Here is a 19008-nt window from a genome sequence, read left to right as displayed (position 1 = left end):
GGTGCCGGCGGTGGCGGGAACATGGAGATGTGGGTCGCCTCCAGAGCGCCGTTGAGCGCGTCTGCGGTGGAGCTGGCCTGGACTTGCCAGAGACCGCGCGGTACCCCAGGGAGTGACCGACACACCACCGAGGCCAAGAAGTGGGTCACAGAAGGCCGTGAGGACAAGCTGGGGAGATCAAAGAGCTTCAGGAGTCAAGAAAGTCCGTGGGGCATGGCCTGGGCAGACCGCGGGCAGGCGAACTAGGGGCCTGTGAGAGCCCAGAGGAAGGCTTCACAGAGGAGAGGAGCCCGGAGCTGGCTCTTGAGGGATGAGTAGGAGTTCAACAGAATGACGGAGAGCGGCCTTACAGCAGAGAGGGCAGACTGGGGAAGGTCTTAGGAAAGGTGCCCAAACCGGGTGCAGGGAGAGGGACAGATCAGCAGAGTCAGAGGTAAGTGGCGGCGCCTAGTCAGCCCTCGTCTGCACAGTGGCCATGTGCTCCCACGGGCTGGCCATGACGACAGCCACAGCACGGTTGCGCTAGAAGGTGGTAGTGTGAGGTGGGCTCACGAGGCCCCACGTGTGGGGGTCCCGGCTGTGCGCCTGTCCCGGGGCCTCCGCTGGGGCTCCGGCAATGCTCTGGCTGGGGCGCCGCTGGCTCCGCAGGCCCTGTGCTGGTGGGCGAGCCACGCCGGGCCACCGCGGGCCACAGCCCAGGGTGGGTAGTGACTGAATAAGCCGCAGAGGCCGGGGGAGCCCAGGGGACACTGATTGGAGGGTCCCAGGAAGGCCTCGTGGATCGGACCCCCATTCATTCTGTTCAAAATCAACACCACCACCCTACGTTTCAACTGTGAACTAGAACATTCTGAAAAGTAGGGACAACGGATATATGGTGTTAGTACGTTGTAAAACACATGTGCCTCCCACATTAAGAAACACCTTACCACACCCCAGAAGCCCCTCACCCCCCAGCCTGTCATGTGCTCCCTCCTGAACATCCCTACCCCCTCGCCATTTCTCCTAGCTGGGAACACTACCTTGCCTTTTACGTAATAATTCCTCTTTTTATTTTTTTTGCCCCGCAATGATGTAGATAATCTTCTCTCATCTTGCACTTGATATAAATGGAACCATACAATAAGTCTCCCGTTGTGTCTGTTTTCTTTTGCTCAGTGTTGTTTGTACGTTTCTTCCACATGTCCCTCAGTAGCTGACTCACTGTTATAAACATCCCACAAGTACTTCATGCATGGCACTGTTGATGGACATTGAGGTTGTTTCCAGTGTGGGACCGTTACGAATAGTGTTGCTGCGAACATTGTAGTGCATGGTTTTTGGTGAACAAATGCTTACATTTCTGTTGGGATATACCCGCAAGTGGAACTGCTGGACCTGGGTATGTTCAGGTCTGGTAGATACTGCCTGTGTTAGTTTCCTATGGCTGGTGTAATAAATTAGCACAAATTTGATGCTTAATACAACAGAAATGTATTCTCTGTAGTTCTGGAAGTGAGAAGTCTAAAATTTTCACTGGGCCAGAATCAAGATGTCAGCAGACCCATACTCCTTCCAGAGGCTCTAGGGAAGAATTTGCTTTTTGCCTCTTCCAACTTTTGGTGGCTGCTAACATCCCTTGGCTTGTGGCCACATCCCTCCAGTCTCTGCTTCTGTGATCACATTGCCTCTTCTTCTCTCTATGTCACATCTCCCTCAACCTCCCTGTTATGAGGACACATGGGATGGCACTTAGGGACCAACTGAATAATCAGGACAGTCTCATCTCAAAATCCATACTTTAACCACATCTGCTGTCCTTTTGCCATCCGTGGTTACCTTCCTTCACAGATTCCAGGAATTAAGCCATAGACACCTTTTGGGGGACATTTTGCAGCCTACCACATTGCCAAACAACTTTTCTAAAGTGTTTGTACCAGGTTACTCTCCTTCCCACCCTGATGAGAGTTCTCTTTTCATCTTCTCTTTACATACTGTCATCAGCTTGGGATTGTCGGACACTTTAATTTTACCAGTCCAATGAACATGCGGTGTCCTTGTGGTTTATTTTTCTTCTCCCTGATTAATTTCTGCTCATTCTTGAATGCAGAGTAGGAAGTCTTTGGGTGGATAAAATGGACAAGGATATTCCAGATAGGTGGAATAGAATGTATTCCATGAGATCTCAGGGAACATTTGTCTTTTTTTTTTTTTAAGAGAAAGTGAGTGAGGAGTCGGGGCAAAGGGAAAGGAGAGCATGCCCAGTGTGGAGCCTGATGTAGGGCTTGATCCCGCCACCCTGAGATGAGGACTTGAGCTGAAATCAAGAGTCGGCTCAACCGACTGAGCCACCCAGGTGCCCCTCAGGGAACATTTGTTTTGAATTGAATAAGAGATCTTTTTTAAGGCACTAGGTTATTAAAAGAGAAGGCAGGGGGACCTGGGTAGCTTAGTTGAGCGACTCCCTTTGGCTCAGGTCATGATCGTGGAGTCCCAGGATCAAGTCCCGAATCAGCCTCCCTGCTCGGCAGGGAGTCTGCTTCTCCCTCTGACCCTCCCCCTTCTCATCATCTCTTTCTCTGTCTCTCATTCTCTCTCTCAAATAAATAAATAAAATATATATTTAAAAACATTTTATTTATTTATTTGAGAGAGAGAGAGCACAAGTAAGCAGAGCAGCAGGCAGAGGGAGAGAGAGAAGCAGGCTCTCTGGTAAGCAGGGAGCCTGATGCGGGGCTCGATCCCAGGACCCTGGAATCATGACCTGAGCTGAAGGCAGCTGCTTAACCAACTGAGCCACCCAGGCGCCCCTAAATGAAATATTTTTTAAAAAGAGAGAGAATGCAGAGAGAGAGAGGTGGGACAAAGTGAAACTTAAATAAGATGGTCCAATATGAGGCTCTGGCTGGGCAGGGAAGGGAGAGAAGCCAGGAGGGGTCTGGCCAACCAGCTCCGAACAGAGGGACCAGGGGAGTGGAGCTCTCCATGAGTTAATCTACAGGTGTGATGGCTGTGGGGTCCTAGGGGCCTGGAAGGCAGGTGCTGGGATCAGAGCATGAGACAGCACATTTCTAGCATGCAAAACAGTAATAGGTTGTGGTTAAAACCAGGGATTTTAAGTTTGGGCCTCAGAGTCCTGCACTAGCATGCTGGCCCTGCCACTTTACTAAATGTCACCCAGAACTGTGCTCCTTTCCTGACCCCCCAAGTCATTCAACAATCATTTGCCAAAGGATATTTCTGTTCTAGCTACTACAGGATGGGTCAGATCCAGTCCCTCCTTTGACAAGCTCTGGCTTAGTGGGGGACATGGTCACTGGGGGCATCTCAAAGGGACATGCAAGGAGCTGTGGAGGCTCAGAAGAGGCACACTGACTCTATTTTTGGCTTCATGGACCTCGGGCTTCCTAGAGGCTTATGTCTTCAGGTTCTCCCACCCTCTTTGTCACTTCCTTATTGACATCTGTTGACTCTGGTCACTTGCCCTCCTCATTCCTGAGGACTCTAGAACCTCCTCACAGACTGTATCTCTACCCCATGCCACGATCCTGCTGGAATACTTAACCTCCCTGGTTGGAGGGAGATTGTTGACTCAACCCTCCAATTATCTAGCCTCTTGGTCTCTTTCCACCTCATCTCTGCTGACCTTCATCCCGCTGTAACCATTCATTCCCGTGACCACACCTTGGATTTAGTCATTGCTTGGAAGTGCAGTGCACATAGCGAACATTTGCTGAGCACTCATACCACATGTCAGGCCTGGTGCCAAGTGGTTTACATGTGTTTACCCCTCACAAAACCTGCAAGGTTGGTATTAGTAGCCTCATTTTAAAGTGAGCATGCACACTAAGGAAGGTGAAGTCACTTCCCTGGCTGACGCATAGTAAAGTGGCAGAGCTAGAATGCTAACTCAGAATAGGGGCACCTGGCTTGCTCAGTTGGTTGAATACGTGACTCTTGATCTTGAGTTTGTAAGTTCAAGCCCCACATTGGGTGTGGAGATTACTTAAAAACAAATAAAATATTTAAAACAAAACAAAAACAGCCCTGGTTTTAATTATAACCTATTACTGTTTTGTGTGCTTGAAATCCAGCATCTTGTGCTCTGATCCCAGCACCTGCTTTCCAGGCCCTCAGGCCCCCACTGCCATCACACCTGTAGATTAATTTACAGAGAGCTCCACTCCCCTGGTCCCTCTGTTTAGGGCTAGTTGGTCAGACTCCTCCTGGCTTCTCTCTCTTCTCTGCCCAGCCAGAGCCTCATATTAGACTATATGATGTTTCTCGCTAGCTCTCTAATAGTCAGGGTCCCAGCAGGAAACAGAGGGCATCACAACTGGGATTTTGAAGATAATTTAATGAAGGAATTATTTGCAGAGGTGTGGGCAGGGTTGAGGGAACCAACAAGGGAGGTGAAAGCAGCAGGAAGCTGTGACCACTCTTTGGTCTGCAGGGGTGGGGAAAGGAAATGGTACCACTGGAGCTCAGTGAGAGCCATGGGACATGCCTGAGAGGCGCTGAAGTTGTGAAAGATACAGCCATGGTCAGAACCACTGACACAGAGCTGGGATTAAGAGAAGAAATATCTAGGATGGTACTTTCTTCTCCCGCTCTAATATCCTGCTGGCGCCTTTGTGGAGGTCCCAGCTAGATGTCAGAGGGCAAAGGAGCCCAGGGGATGTTGTCCACCTGGGTAGAGAAGGGTGGAGAGTAGACCTGGAAGAGCAAAGGGAAAATGACCAGCACACTCTTGATTGCTTTACGTGGAGACCTTCTGCCTCATCTCTCAGCATATCCCTAGCCTCGGTCCAGGTGCTTGTGACCGGTTCAGAGAAGGATGGTGGCAAAGTAGTTCTACTTCTTGGCCAGCTTCTCTCTGCCGCCGCTCTCCCACAAGTTTCCCCCAACACTACTCTTTCATGTTCAACAAATACAGTTATGGTGAATCAGTTGTGATTTCCTTCAGCTTCCTATTCAAACCTGTGAGTATCCACACCCGGATTTACTTCACCTCTCCAGGCTGTGTTCCAGGCCAGCCTCTCCTCCCATGCGTCCCCCAGCCCATCATGACTCCCAGAGCATCACTCTATCATTCTTCCCTTTTTGACAGTCCTTTCTTCTCTCTCTTCCCTCTTAGCCTAGAAATATGTCCAAGTTTCTACTGCCTTAAAAACTAACAAAGAGCCTCTACCTCCTTCTACCTCTAGTGCTTGTCCTTTTTCTCCTCCTCATTCCATCCAAAATTCTTGAAAGAATATGTATGAGTTAGGGTTCTTTGGCTGTAAGCAACAGAGACTGAATTGCAAGCATAAGCAAGAGAAAATTGATTAGAAGGAAATGACGGTGGCACACAAAATGGAGGGAGAGACTGAAGAGCCCCACTTCTAAAAAAAATTGAACCAGGGCAGTGGCAGGGATGGAGAGAGCAGGAAGGAATAACCGTTTCCTCAGGGCCCTGGCTGGCCGCATGAATCAGCTCTAAACAGGTTCCAGCGGCAGGTCACGTAAGCTCACGATTCAAATTCCAGGGAGAGCCTCTAATTGGTGCGGCTTGAGTCACATGGCCTCCCCTTGGCCTGTGGACAGCTGGGCATCCTGACGGACAGTCTTACGGAGTCGTATCTGGTAGGCCAAGGTGGTTACTCAGAGAAAAATCAGAGAGCTGTCACAGACGAGGGTGAAATGGCTGCTGGACAGGCAGAAACAATGGATGTCTGCAACGCAGAGCACTCCTGCTCACCAACCCCAGCTCTCCTCTCTCAACTGAGCCTCAACTCACTGAAACCACTTGCACTGAGCTTGTGGGTGACTTTCTCTTGCCAAATCCAAGGACATTTTCCAGTCTTTACCTGCAGTTTTTGACTCCATTGACCAGTACTCTCTCTTGAAAATCTTTCCTCCCTTGGCTTCTGGGTAACAGATCAATCTGCAAAACTTAGCATTTCAGGGGCGCCTGGGTGGCTCAGTGGGTTAATGCCTCTGCCTTCGGCTCAGGTCATGATCCCAGGGTCCTGGGATCGAGCCCCGTATCAGGCTCTCTGCTCAGCCGGGAGCCTGCTTCCTCCTCTCTCTCTGCCTGCCTCTCTGCCTCCTTGTGATCTCTGTCTGTCAAATAAATAAATAAAGTCTTAAAAAAACAAAAAACTTAGCATTTCAGAACGACATACGTTTATTATCTCATAATTTCTGCAAGCCCGGAATCCATGAGTGGCTTAGTGGGGGTTGTGATCTCGTATGAAGCTCGGGTTGTATGGGGGATATAGCATGCCATAGTTTCCCCAAGGTGGGTGATCCAACAGAGGGATCAGGGAAGGGAAGGAGAGAGAGAAAGAGAGAAGGGAAAAAGACTGCAGGAATGAACAGAATTTGTGGTCTTTTTATAACCTAATCTTGGAAGTTACACCCCATTACCTGTGCCATAGTCTGTCCATGAGAAGCGAGTCACTAGGCCCAGCCCACACTTATGGGGAGGGGATCACACAAGACAGGGTCCCTGGGTGCCTCTTAGAGGCTGCCTGCCACAGCTCCCATGACCTAGCGCATTCATGGTTCTTCTTCCTCCCTGACCGCTTCTTCTCTGGTCCACACAGGGACTCCTCTGCATAGCTTTGAAATGTGGGTCTTCCCCAGGCTCCTCTCTCAGCCTATAGTGCTTCTCATTCTGCATGGTCTTCCTGGGAGACGTTGTTCACCCATGTGATTTTAGCTATCACCAGTATAGCTAAAAGGTCTGGTGTCCAGACCTTCAACCCAGAGTCTCTCCATGATACTGCATGTAAATATACCCTAATACTGACTTCAGAACCAGTATAGACTGCTGGATCCAGTGCATGTCCCATGGGCACCTCAGACATCGGAGGTTTTGAAAAGAACATCTTGGGAGAAGCTCTGGGCCTCCTCGTATTTTCTTTGTCTCAGTGAATGGCACCTCCATCCACCTGGTCATCCAGGGGAGAAACATGGCCATCACCCTTGATGCCACCCTCTCCCTCCCCCTCACATCCAAACATAAAGCCTTGCTGACTTGGTTTACCTCAAGGTTTTTCAAACTAGGCACCTGCTCTGCATTGCTAATAATAATGTCACAATATCAGCCTATAGCTTGTCTTGCTTGGGTTATTGCAACAGCTTCCTGTTTTATCTGGCCCCTACTGTTGCCCTCTCAGAAACATAGAGTTTCCCTTGATGAAAACCCTTGTGGCCTCTGAAATCAAAAGATACTTAATGATAGGGCCCCATCAGGCCCTTCCAGCAGTATCTTTCCATCACAGTTTATATGTTAACAACTCCACTGCCCGCCGGCCTACAACCTGCTCTTCCTCACATGCATGCTTTTGTTTATTCTGTCCTCTCTGATTTTCTTTTCTTTTATTTTTTTAAGGTTTTGTTTATTTATTTGGCAGAGATCACAAGTAGGCAGAGAGGCAGGCAGAGAGAGGGGGAAGCAGGCTCCCTGCTGAGCAGAGAGCCCGATGTGGGGCTCCCAGGACCCTGAGATCATGACCTGAGCTGAAGGCAGAGGCTTAACCCACTGAGCCACCCAGGCGCCCCTGTCCTCTCTGATTTCAGTGTTCCTCCAACGTCAGGAGAAGTTATATCTCAGGCTGGTGTTATGTCCCAGCACACAACATTGTTTTGGTTTCTCGATGTGCTTGTCTGTCCTACTGGACCATGAGCTCTTGAGTACGGGAACTGTATTCTCTCCCTCTTGGCATCCCTAGCACTTTCCATGGAGGTCACACTTTTATGGCTACTCCAGCTGTGTGAATTAAATGCATGGATGTATAAATAGGAGATTTCTGATAGCCTAGGATATATGAAACGCCTTTTTTTTTTTTTTAAGTAATCTGTACACCCAATGTGAGACTTGAACTCCAAACTCAAGAGTCAACATACTCTAATGACTGAGCCAGCCAGGCTCCCGCTATGAAATGGTTCTTGAAGGGGCGCCTGGGTGGCTCAGTGGGTTAAGCCGCTGCCTTCGGCTCAGGTCATGATCTCAGGGTCCTGGGATCGAGTCCCGCATCGGGCTCTCTGCTCAGCAGGGAGCCTGCTTCCCTCTCTCTCTCTCTCTGCCTGCCTCTCCATCTACTTGTGATTTCTCTCTGTCAAATAAATAAATAAAATCTTTAAAAAAAAAAAAAAAAAAAACAAAGAAAAAAGAAATGGTTCTTGAAGTCGAATGGAAATTAGCCAGGGAGAAGAAAGGGGAAAGGATATTCCAGTTACAGAGAATTGGATGTGTAACTAGGAGGAAGTTGGAGGAAGCCAGCTCAAGGAAGTGGGGCTGGTCTGGTTTGGTTGGAGTATACAATGCGTAGTCGGTGCTGACTTGAGCCGGAGGGGAGCCAGATACTGGGAAGGGCCTGAAAAACTGACTAAGGAAGGTTTTGGCTTTCATCCTGTTGGCAACAGGGAGCCCTGAAAGAGTTTGAAGCAGGGAATGATTTCATCAAAGCCATGTTGTAGAAAGCTCGCCCCAGTGGCCAGTTGTGGAGGATGGACTAGAAAGGGCAGGACTGGAGGTTAGGAGGCTGGATGGGAGGCCTGTACATCAGGCTGAGCAGGAGGCATGGAGGTCTGAATGAGGACCTGGAGGTGGGGCGTCACTGGAAGAGAAGAGGGGACAGATTTGAGAAATAGGTTGAAACCTATGAAATTGCTGTTTTGTAAGAAAAAGCCCGTGTTGACTCTTGGCCATTTTTATATGGCCCATCTTAATATTAAGAAAGTAAATGAACTGGATGGGACTTTGAGTCTGACTTGGAGGTGAATGTGAGGCTGTTAAGGCTGGGGGCCATTTTTCTGACTTGATTGCTGGATCGGATGGAAGTGCCAGTATGGGAAGAGGAAACCCACGTCGGTGTGGGGGTGGGGCATAGTGGGGAAGACAGTGTGTTCAGGTTGAACATTTTGATTTGGAGATGCCTCTGAGACTTCTAGGAGGTGGCTGGATATCTGGGTCTGAAGCTTAGGCGAGAGGGATAAGATGGAGAAATATTTGGGTATATCAGCTTAGAGAAGGCAGTTGTGGGAGGGAAAATTTCACTCTGAGACAGCAGCTGAGACAGAGCAGGAGAACCAAGAGAGTGAGCTTTCTCAGATGCAAAGAGGATTTTTAAAAGACGGTTGGGCCCCTGTGCGGTCGACAAGACAAGTCACATAAGACCAAGACAAGTCACATAAGGCCGAGAAGCACCTGTTGGATTTAGCAAGAAGCAGGAAGGGGACAGTGATGGGAGCGGCCTTCATGGGCCCTGGAGGAGCAGAGACTAGGCCTGGCTTTGGGACTGTCCCTTTATTCTTAGTAATGCATGGCTCTAGCCACCAGGGGGCAGTGGCCACACGGAATCCAGGTTAGAGGGATTTACTGTGACCAGCAAACTGGTGGGGGTTGATGTGGGCTGTGGCAGGGATTAGGGGGTTGTCCCTTGTAGAGGCTATTTCCTAGGGGGAGGGATGTCCTGATGTGAAAGGAGTAGGGAAGAAGTTCTGGAAGGGCAGAGGAAGGAAGTCCTTTTTGTGAGGCAGACAGGGGCAGATTCACAATCCCCAGTTCTGTGTTGCAGTTTCCCTCTTGTGGGCCTGAGGGGCTGCAGGGTGGGGGGACTTATTCAACAAGGTACTCCCAGCAATCGTGGGGTTTGTATTATGGACCTCGCTTTTCTCTACTCTCATTAGTTCCATTTTGCATACTGGCCTCAAGACATAATGAAATTTTGGGGTGCCTGGATGGCTCAGTCAGTGAAGCATGTGACGCTTGATTGCCAAACCTGAGTTCAAGCCCCACCTTGGGTACAGAGATTACTTAAAAATAAAATCTTAAAAAAAAAAAAAAACCATACTGAACTTTTTCTAGTTTTCACATGCTTCCATGTGAAAGTCCCTCCCCCAAGGAAATGTCTCAACTTTCACTGCTGTCCTTCAGGTCTTATCTCAGGCATCACCTCCTCCTGGAAGCCCTCTCTCACTGCCCCCTCTCCCTTCTCTTGGGTCCTGCAGAGTACTGAGTGTTTACTGAGTGTTCCCTATCTTGAGCCTTAACATTCTGCCTTATGGTTGCTTGTTTATTTACTTATTTTTGGTCAGCTTTATTGCAATATAATTTAAGTATAGCATTCACCAGTTCTGATTGTATAAGTCCCCCCCTTCCCACCCAACACACATACACACAGTTGTGTAACCACCACCACAATCATGATGCAAAACATGCCCATTACCCCATAAGTCCCCTCCTGCTCGCAGCACTTCCAACCACTGATCTGCTTTCTGGTTGCTATAGTTTTGGTTTTTTTTTTTAAAGATTTTATTTATATATTTGACAGACAGAGATCACAAGTAGGCAGAGAGGCAGGCAGAGAGAGAGAGAGGAGGAAGCAGGCTCCCCGCTGAGCAGAGAGCCCGATGCGGGGCTCGATCCTAGGACCCCGGGACCATGACCCGAGCCGAAGGCAGAGGCTTTAACCCACTGAGCCACCCAGGTGCCCCTCTGGTTGCTATAGTTTTGCTTTGCATAGAATTTCATGTAAATGGGATCCTAAAGTATGTAGTCTTCTGTGTCCAGCTTCTCTCCCTTTGCTCTGGGGTTCCTCTGTGTTGCTTTCCCTCAGTAACTGCACATGTATTGTCTGTCTCCCCCCAGACCAGGTCTCTGTGAGGGCAGAGTTGTGCCTCAGTCCCCTTTGTGTCTTAAGCTCACAGCATAGTATTGGCACACACTAGCACTTGGTAGATGTTTTCTTTCTTTCTTTTTTTTAAGATTTTATTTATTTATTTGACAGAGAGATCACAAGTAGGCAGAGCAGCAGTCAGAGAGAGGGGGAAGCAGGCTCCCCACTGAACAGAGAGCCCGATGCCGGGCTTGACCCCAGGACCCCAGGATCATGACCTGAGCCGAAGACAGAGGCCTTAATGCACTGAGCCACCCAGGTGCCCCTGGTAGATGTTTTCTTAAATGGAACTGAATCAGATGTTCTGGGAGAGACCACCTGGGAGAGCCTCTGGACCTTGGATGTACGTAAGGCAGGGCTCATCTGCCAGGTGCCCGTGGCCTTCACGTTGCCCTCCAGCTCCTCTTCCACTTGCCCTGGCCATTTCTAGTCTAGAAGTCCTCACTCCTCTGCCCCCTTGCTAAGCTTCATGCCTCTACCTGGTCCTCTGTCCCCCTCTCCTGCTCAGCCCAGCTTTCTTCTGGCCTTAGTAAGTCTCCACCATTGAGCCCTGGTCTCCCTGAATCTGCCAGTCCCTCAGCTCTCCTCCCACCTCCTGCAGGACCCACCTCCTTCAGATGCCTCTATGCTGAGGCCTGGCGTGTTCTGTGGACTTTTTTCTCTGGGACTCAGGGGCCCCTCTCTCCTGAGCTTCTTTTTGGATGCTGGTGGCAGCAGGCTGTCCCATTCTGGGGAGCCACATTATGGTTTCTCTCCCCTTTTCTTCTCTGTTTCCTGCCATTCCCCTTCATACTCCACTCAGACCCCATCCCAAGGGAGGCCCTTGGGGGAATCTCTAAATTTTGTATGGACCAGAAAAACCTCCCTTTCTCTTATTTCTTTCCCTTGCCTCCCTGGACACACCTTCCTCCGTATTCTTCTTTCTCCAGCGGGACCCACTCACCTCCCGTTCTCCTTCTGCAAGCCTCCTCTGTCTCCCAACCCATTCTCCTCCTTCCTCACCTACCCTTTCCCACTGCTTCCGTCCTTAGATCCCCTTTCCTCCTGCCCTAGGCCCCATTCCAGTGCTGTGTCTTTTCCTCTTCCTGTCCACTTCCCTCCTCCTTTCCCCAGTGAGCTCCTCCCCCTCTGTGGGCCTCAGTTTCCCTTACCTTACCCCCTTTATCCTCAGGTTGTAAGGGAGATGCAAGACTGGGGACACAAACACAAAGATGTCCTCACATGCACACTCACATAGAGAGGTGGCCACAGATGGACAGACAGAAACATGGCATAAGGAAACGTGTGTGTCCATCCAGACGTGCATTCAGATGTACACACGCGATTAAGAGTAGCCATAACTTACAATCTATTTTTTAAGATTTTATTTATCTGAGAGGCACCTGGGTGGCTCAGTGGGTTAAGCCTCTGCCCTGGGCTCAGGATCATCTCAGGGTCCTGGGATCGAGCCCCACATCGGGCTCTCTTCTCAGCGGGGATCCTGCTTCCTCCTCTCTCTTTCTCTGCCTGCCTCTCTGCCTACTTGTGATTTCTCTCTTTGTCAAATAAATAAAATCTTTAAAAAATATATTTTATTTATTTGAGAGAAAGTGAGGAGAGAAAGAGAGAAAGAAGGTGCATGGGGAGGGGCAGAGGGAGAGGGAGAAGCAGACTCCCTGCTCCGCATGGGGCTCGATCCCAGGACCCCGGGATCATGACCTGAGCCAAAGGCAGAGGCTTTACCAACTGAGCCCCCCCAGGCCCCCTGATAGCTTACAATATACTGCACTTAGTATATACCAGCTACTGTTATTCATACACACGTTTCCGGAATGCGAATGGGTAGAAGGAGGAGGGAGCAAGAGCTAAGCGTGCAGGTCCCTGGCATGGGCGCTGCACAGCCAGCCCCAGACACCACCTCACTCGGACTGCGCGCCCAAACACTTCCCACAGGAATCCAATACTGCGGAAATCGGGGCTGCTTCAGAAGCGGGGGCATGCACGTTCTCCCCGTGTTGTGGGCCGTGTGCGTGTACATCTGTGTGTGTGCTTGGTGGCTGCCTCAAGCCTTGTGAGCTCTGGACTCAGGGCTGTGCATGGAGCCCTTGAGAGCAGTTAGGGCCCCTGTCCCCACAGCTTGCTCAAGGCTCCTTCTGGATCTGCCCGTGGTGTGTGAAGTCTTCCTCGGGGTGTCCTGGGTAATTAAACGGCGCCTTTCATACACTGGCCGCGGAGCACCCCCACTCTACATACTGTCCAGTGTGTGTCTGAGGAGGACTTGGCATGTACCTGGTAATAGTTTGGGATTGTGAACATTGGTACCTGCGTGTTCAGTGTGAACTCACCATATATGAAATTTTTAAAAAAGATTTGATTTATTTGACAAAGAGAGAGATCACAAATAGGCAGAGAGGCAGGCAGAGAGAGGGGAGGGAGAGCAGGATCCCTGCTGAGCAGAGAACCTGATGCAGGTCGATCCTAGGACCCTGAGATCATGACCTGAGCTGAAGGCAGAGGCTTAACCCACTGAGCCACCCAGGAGCCCCACCATATATGTAATTATTGCCTATTTGCTCCTTCATGCTCCCACCATGTGCGGGTTCTTTGAGTGCTGCTGGGGGTGAGCTAGAGAACGGGATCTCCTTGGCCCTGGTCCTGGCCCGGAGCTTCCCTTCTAACAGGCTTCGGGGTGCGTGTGCACAAGCAGTGGGCTGCTCCAGACTCTGTTGGGTACACTCACCACCTGCTCCCTGTTCCTTCTTGGTCCTTCCAGAGTCCTTCCAGGTTCCAATGTTGTCATGACACACACCTTTTTTGAGTCCCCTCCTTATTAGCGGGATCCTGTGCCTCTGTAGGCAAACAGCATGGGTACTGGGTATATTTACTTGTGTACTATGTGCTCTCTGGGGCTCCAGAACCTGCTCATGGGTGTCTGTCACATGCCCACCAGGGAGGTCCTCATATTACGGGTGTGCCTACTTTAGAGGCACGAGGCATAAGGGTACTTCCTGTGTTTATTTACATGGTGAGCGCAGTATGGGTCCCGGGCAGCTGCTTGTCATGTGGCTCCATGTCCCTAATGTTATGCCCTCTAGGTCCTGTGTGCCTGGTTTGTGTGCAGGCGTTTCCCATCCTGATTTGCGTTGTACAAAAGGGAGTGCGGGGCCCTGCTCTATGCAGGGGGCGGATGTTACTAAGGGGCTCCACCGCTCCATCATCATGTGCTGCCTCAGTCCCCCGTACCTACTTGGTATGCACACAGGATAGGTCTTTCTTGCATTGACCTGTGTTGTGCACACAGTGTGGGTCCCAAGAGGCTGCCGAATACAGGGGTTAGGAGGTAGTTGCGAGTTTGTTACGCACCGCACATGTCCCGTGTACTTACTTTGTACGCCCGCGGGGTAGGTGTTTCCTCTATTTATTTCTGTTCCGCGCTTGCAGCGTAGGTCCCTGGAGCCTTCTCTGTACATGTGGGCAGTCGGTGATTCTCGTGTTTCTCTCACACACATGTCACCAGGGTCCCGTGTGTGCCCACACAGTCTGCACGGGGCAGCAGCTGGGTGGGTAACAAAGCGTCGTTGGGCAGCCGCTCGGCCCACTGAGCTGAGACTCCACGATGCTCCTCCTCCTCCTTCCCCCAAATCCAGTCAGGTCTGGGTACCACTCACAGCCCCAGCCTCCTCCCTGCAGTGCAACTCAGCTCCCGGAGCTTCCCTTCTGACTTGGGGCAGGAGCCACTTGCCCTCCCCAGACCCGAGCCCACCTTCCCCCTCAGTCCCTCTTTCCTTCCTCTCCCTCTCAGCTTTACTCTGCCTGGTACAGGGGAAGTGCTCACTGAGCGGACACTGCCTTCTTCCCTCCCTTCCCCTTCTCAACTCCACTGTTCTCATTTTCCCCAGCTGCTCTCTCCCACTGGTGCTCCCCTAGACCCACTTGTCACTCTCCTGGTCTCTGCTCTCCCCCCAGGCTGCCTCGGTCTACCTTCCCTAGGCTCTCTTTGTCCCCCTTCCTCTTCTTAGTTTCAATTTCTGATTCTTCATTTGTCTCTTGCTGTCTCCGTCTTGTATCTCCCCATGGATCTCTGTCCACCAGAAAGCCTCTTCTGGTGTCTCCATCTCACCATCTCTCTGTCTCTTTCAGTGTCTTCTACCCTGTCTCCTGCAGTCTCTGTCCCTGTCACTCGGGTTTCTCTGCTCAGCACTTTGACTCTCAAAATCTGTTTTTGCTGTCTCTCACTCTCTGTTTATCTTGGCCTCTGTGTCTCTCTTTGCACATTTCTTTCTTTCTTCTTTCTGTTTTTTAAGTTGTCTTTCAGAATTCCTGTTTCTCTGTGTTTCTGTCTACCTCTCACTCATCTGTCTCCTTGTCTGCCTCTGTCTCTCTGTCTCTCTCTCTGTGCCTTCTTCCCTGCCTCTGTCTCCATATCTTTTGGTCTCTGACTGTGTCTTTCTGGCTTTGCTCCCGCCCCACCAACAATGGCTCTTTCTTCATACTCCCTGATTCTGCATGTCTCTTTTATCTCCGCATCTATCTCTCTGTGCCTGTCTCTCTGTCTCTGTCTTCCTGTCTCTGTATCTCTCCCACTCTGTCTGAGTGTAGCTCTTTCTCCTATCTCTGATTCTTGTATATCTATGTCTCTTATCTCTGCATGTCTCTTTGAGTCTCTCTCTCTCTCTGTCTGTATCTGTATCTATAGATACAGACATAAAACTCTATTTCCTGTCTGTGTGTCTGCTCTGTGGCTGTCTTTCTGGTCCTTCATCTCTTTTCTCTGTGCATGGACCTCCTCTCCTTATCTCTTTGTCTCTGAGTGTCTCTGTGATTCTTAGTGCCTCTCTGCTTTAGTGCCTCTGTTAGCCATTCTCCACCTCCCTTTATCACTCCCTGCACTGAGCCTGTGTTTATGTTTCCGTGTATCTCTGATATCTCTCTGTCTCTTAGTCTCCCTGCTTCCATACCGCTGTCTCTCCTTTCTCCCTTTCCTCCCTGTCTCGGTGTCTCTAGTGTCTCTTTGAGGCCTCTCCCTGCCTTGAGTCTCTCCCTGCTCCCCAACCCTCTCTTTCTGTCCCTGGGTCTGTATGTTTCTGTTTATCTCTGTGTGTATCTCTGGGTCTCTGTCTCTGGACATCTCTTTGTCTCTATGAGTTTTTCCCTGCCTCTGTGTCCTCTGTGCTCCTGTCCCTCTCCCTTCCCTCTTTTCTCCCTGTCTCTGCACGTCTCTCTGTTTGTGGGTGTCTCTGTCCCTCAGGGTCTCTCTCTGCCTTTGAGTCCCCCCCCCCATCCCCACCCTCTCCCTTTCCCCTCTGTCTCTTTCTGTGTCTCTGTGTCTCTTTGTGTCTCTGTGTATCTCGGTGCATCTCTGGGCTTCTCCTTGTCTCAGTGTCCCCCTCTACTCCCCGCCCCTCTCCCCTCTCTCTGTCACTGCGTCTCTGTTTCAGCCTATCTCTGCATATCTCTGACTCGCTCCATCTCTGCGTGTCTCTGTGTCTCTGTGGGTCTCGGGCCTCTCCCTGCCTCCGTGTCCCCTGCGCTCCCCGCCCTCTCCCTCTCCCTCTCTCCCCCCTCGCTCTCTCGCTCGCGCTCTCTCTCTGCGCATCCTTGGGCCCGGGGTTGCCATGGGGACAAGGTGGGAGCCGGGGATGGCGCGCGCCTGGGCTCGCGCCGGCAGCTCAGGCGAGGAGCAGCGGCCAGAGCAGCGCCAGCAGCAGGCAGCGAGCGGGCGCGGGAGCGGGAGCGGGAGCGGGGGGAGCGTTGTCGGCGGCGGCTCCTCCTCGGCCATCCCCTCGGAGCCGTGCAGCTGACGCGCATGGCGAAGACAGCGGCGCCTACCGATGGGAGCAGCGGTAAGGCAAGGCGGCGCGGCGCAGCCGGGCGGGCGGGCGGCGGGCAGCCTCCTCCTCTCCCCAGCTCGCCTGCGCGCCCGCCCGCCCGCCCGCCCTCCCTTCCTCCCTCTCCCCTCGCAGCCCCTGCCCGCCCGCCCGCGCCGCGCTCGCCCTTCCATTTAAAAATCTTTAAAACTTTGCATATTAATATCTGCGCTTTGCATAATCTGACCCGCGCTTTATTGATTGCAAGAAGCTTAATGCAGCCGGCTCGGCCTATTGCAGAGAGCTCTCCGGGCGGGAGCCGGGCGGCCGCCGCGCGCTCCGCGCCGCGCTCGGGCTGCCGCCGCCGCCGCGGCCCCGGCCCTCTCGCCTCCCTCCTGGCGCCCGGCGTCGGGGCTTTGCCCCTGGCCGGATATTTTTATTATTTGGGGGCGAAAGGGGGGTGGCTTGCTGTCGGTGGCGGCGAGGGAACCGAAGGAGATGTGCGCGGTCGGTGGCGGTGGGGGAGGGACGGGAAGACATGGGGACGGAGAGGGGGTGCAGCGGGAGAGAAAAAGGGGAGAAGGGGCAAGCGGGACGGGGAAGGAGAGGCGTGGGGCGGGAGGCCGCGGAGAGGACAGAGCGCGGTGGCTGAGGACGGAGCCGAGAGGACGGAGCCGCAGAGGCAGCCGAGAGAAAGGAGGGAGGCGAGAGCCGCGCGGAGAGAAAGAGCCGACGGCCGGGAGCCGGGGACCGAGAGGCCAGGCGGTGGGCGCTTCGTCGCGGCCGCCCCCAGGCAAAAAATAAAGAGAAAGAGAAAAACAATAATACCAATAAAAAGCCGGTGAAAATAAAAACACCTCGCAGCCGGGGCCGTCGTACACAAAAAGGAGCGAGCGCAGAGAAGAGAGGAGAGGCGGCATCCGCTCCCGGCTGGCTCCGGCGCCTGGGAGAGGCTCCCCGGCCTGGGCGGGATCCCCGTTTGTGACCCTGCATTTGGGGAAGGGGCGACTGTGGAGAAAATGAGGCGAGAGGGGGGTCAGGGCTGGTGGTGGTGCCGCCTGCTTTTTTTTCCCCCCTTTCCTGGGGGTGTGGGGGCCGGTTTAGTGTGATGATGGTGAGGATGTTGGCTGCTGATGCTGTCTGAAGCTCCCGGAGCAAGCAGGGTGCATGGGGGGGAGAGGTAAGAGGGCATGGGGGACCAGAACGGGGTGCGGATGGAAATGAGGGGCGAGAGAAAGACACGGGGTGCTCGGGACTGCCGGCAGGGTGGGAGGTGGGAGAGGGAGCAGTTGGGATGGGGCGCAGAGAGGCGGTGGCATTTCTGGTAGGAGGAGAGGTGGGAGCGGAGCTCCAAGGCCGGGGAGTGATGTTGGGGAGCTAGGGTGCACCCCTCAGCTCTCTGGGCAAACTCTGTAACTTGGGGAACCCCTCTGGTGGCCTCCTCCTGCCTCTATGCTCCCTTATCTTTTCTTCCTTTCCTGTCCTCTCTCGCCTGCTTTCCCTCCATCCCCTTGCTGGTTCTCTCTCTCCCTGTTTTCCAGTTTGTCTCTTCCTCCTCTCAATAAAAGCTTTCTCCTCCCCACTCAGTTTTTCTTTTTTTTTCCCCTATCTTCTTCCTCTCCACCCCTTCCTTTCTTTTTCCTCTTTTTTCCCTCCCCCCTTCCCCTTTTCTTTCATTCGTCCTCCTGGCCACTCATTTTCCCTGTTTCCCTGTCCTTTCTATCCCCTCCCTCACTTTCATTTATTCATCACTTTGGTAGCATTGGCCTTGAGCAGGGTGCCAGGGAGAGGGGCTCTTTGCACAGACAAAATCCCCCGAGTTCCCACCTAACCCCTATTCCATACCCCCAAGTATTTCTACAGTCTTTTTTCCCTGCTGGGGGCCTGGGTCTGCCCTGGGGTTCTAGCGCCACCCCCTATTTCCTCTGGCTTCCTAGAGAAGTCCCACCAGATGCTCACTGGGGCCATCAGAGGGGGAAGGGAATGCCTTAAGTGAGGGTTCAAGGCTGTGGACTCAGCCCCACTGAGAGAGAAGGGTGTGGACACAGAAGAAAATGACAAGGATGGCTAGTGGGAAGTGAAAAGGGGAGAAGATGGGGGGGGGGGTCCATCCGAGAGGGTCCTTAGAGCTTCTGAGTCCCAGGTAAAAGGTCCTAAGAGAAAGCCTCTGGCCTGCTGACCACTCCCTGCTTTCTCCCTAGCTCCTGGGGCCTGCAGAGTTGGGGAGCAGGTCCTGGATGTAGAGAAAGACCCAATGAGCTGCCTAACTCTGTAGATTTTAGTCTCTTGCTGTCTCTTCTGGTGAATTTGGTGACTTTGCCCTCCTCCCCCAGGCTATGAGAATATAGCGTCATTGCGCAGGGTGGGGGGGCTGGTGTCCAGACTCAGACCATGCGGATGTGTGTGTGTGTGTGTGTGTATAGGCCCGTGTGGCCCATGTGTTTTGCAAGAGGTGTTCAGGATGGACTGACTGTGTGCAGGGCTCAGGAGCCTGGGCAGAGCGAGGAGCCAAAGGTGTGGAATCACATGTGTGTTCTGCAGGGGGCTGGGTACTGGGGGCCCCATTGTGGGAA

The 19008-nt window shown here is 52.2% G+C and overlaps 1 protein-coding gene across 1 annotated transcript in view; it reads left to right on the top strand.

The window, feature by feature from the left end:
* Positions 1-16248: 16248 nt before the first annotated feature.
* Positions 16249-19008, top strand: part of POU2F2 (POU class 2 homeobox 2) — a 75394-nt gene continuing 72634 nt past the window's right edge. The window contains exon 1 of the mRNA XM_059383723.1: positions 16249-16471. The gene's annotated coding sequence lies outside the window, so the exon portion shown is untranslated. The remainder of the gene's footprint in view (positions 16472-19008) is intronic.

This window comes from Mustela nigripes, chromosome 17, assembly GCF_022355385.1.
Source record: "Mustela nigripes isolate SB6536 chromosome 17, MUSNIG.SB6536, whole genome shotgun sequence".
Classification (NCBI taxonomy): domain Eukaryota; kingdom Metazoa; phylum Chordata; class Mammalia; order Carnivora; family Mustelidae; genus Mustela; species Mustela nigripes.
This window is presented reverse-complemented; position numbering and strand designations above follow the sequence as displayed.